The 1,624-nt window shown below is 41.3% G+C and overlaps 1 protein-coding gene across 2 annotated transcripts in view; it reads left to right on the top strand.

The window, feature by feature from the left end:
* LOC104942066 (uncharacterized) overlaps positions 1-1,624 on the top strand; it is a 23,947-nt gene that overhangs the window by 18,360 nt on the left and 3,963 nt on the right. The window lies entirely within an intron of this gene.

The following is a 1,624-nucleotide window of genomic DNA, read 5'->3' on the forward strand; positions in this document are numbered from 1 at the left end:
ATATCTCTGGAACCCATCGGTCGATTTTGATGATTGACACCTCTTTTGAACCGTTAGAGCCAATAGAATCGAGAGGGAAGTTCGCTGCCCTGAGTTTTGATTGTGGAATATCAGCTTTCATGTGATATCTTGTTTGTGCAGATCCGATAAGTAATAAGGTATTTCTACCATGAGTTCTGTGCTAAGTGCGTTTGCATTTTTTCGCTCCGGGCTAATTCAGACCCTTTAGGCGTGTTCACAGCGGAGTACTTTTCCCGTTTAGTTCCGATAGTGCCTTGAATTTTGCGTTCACACCAAAAAGAGAACTTAGTTCAGAGAACTTTTACCCCCATTTGTAGTGCCTGCTAGAGAGGTGGTACTATCCTGGGGAGAAAAAAGTACCAATTTCTACTGAAGCCAGTCTCCAAATCCGGTGTCTTCCGGCCGGGGACTTCGGGTGGCAGTATACGCCATGAAGTGGTTTGCGGCCTGCCAGTAAACCCAAAGCAGAAGAAGAAGAAGTGACGTCAGCGGCTTCATTTGCTTAATCTTCCCTCAGGGAAGTTATTCCGGTGTGAACGCGGTCTGTACTTAGTTCCATGGGGCACTAAGTGCTGGGCACTAAGTACGGCAAAGTACTTGGTGTGAAAGCGGCTAATGCATTTTGGTAATTTTTATTGAACATATGGGCAACTCCCCTCCAAGGCTCTTGAATGGCAGGAATGTGCAGTTACAGTTCTTGACGTTTTTCTTTTTTACCCCCATTCTATTTATCCAGGTGAAGCTTTACAAGAGTGACAACATGGACAACCCGATCAACAGCATCTCTCTAGGACAGTCCCTCTTCTTCAACTTCCCTCCACTGGAAAGAGATGGAGAGGTATGCTTGTGTTTCTGCTCTTAGGTCAAATTAGGGCTGGATCAATGTTTGTAGTACATTACAGTTTTAATATTCTTCTTCTTAGGACTGAACTCTGAAAAAACAAATAACTTAATTTGTCCCTAGTGGGGCACTTGGTTATGCAGCAGTGGGTTGCAAACATTTAGCATACAGGGTAAATGAATACAATATAAAGAAGAAAAAAAACAATGAATGTGTAAAAGAAAATATTTAAGTGAATGAAATAAATGTTATAGGGTTTTTAAAAATTGTTTGTATTGTTTTAACCAGAATAGGTCAATGAAAAAAATATACAACACTTTCTGTTGGCCAAAATGACTTGCCAAATCTAAAGAAGAGATTTCTGCCAACTTAGTCGGCTTACTTCCAGTTAGCCCTATGCTAATTGGATTGGGGATACATTTAATAGTGCTCCTCTCATAGACTATTCAAAACCTTATTGGAGCAAAATTATCAAATTCTGATAGTCAAACCAGTCATCTCACAGGGGTTGTGACTCCCGAATGTATTAACGCATGGTTATACAACCGCAACAGTGTTGGCTTCAAGAATAACTACCGTAATTTTCGGACTATAAGGCGCACCTGAATATAAGCCGCAGCAGCTAAATTGAATGATGTGTACATATATAAGCCGCACTGGACTATAAGCCGCAGGTGTTTTAATGTTTAATTACCATATGTAAGGGTTCGTGCACAGAGGGGATTGTCGGGAAAGAGATGGCTGTTTGAGGAAGCTCCCATT

This window comes from Notothenia coriiceps, unplaced genomic scaffold (genome assembly GCF_000735185.1).
Source record: "Notothenia coriiceps isolate Sejong01 unplaced genomic scaffold, NC01 NC01_scaffold00004105, whole genome shotgun sequence".
Classification (NCBI taxonomy): Eukaryota; Metazoa; Chordata; class Actinopteri; order Perciformes; family Nototheniidae; genus Notothenia; species Notothenia coriiceps.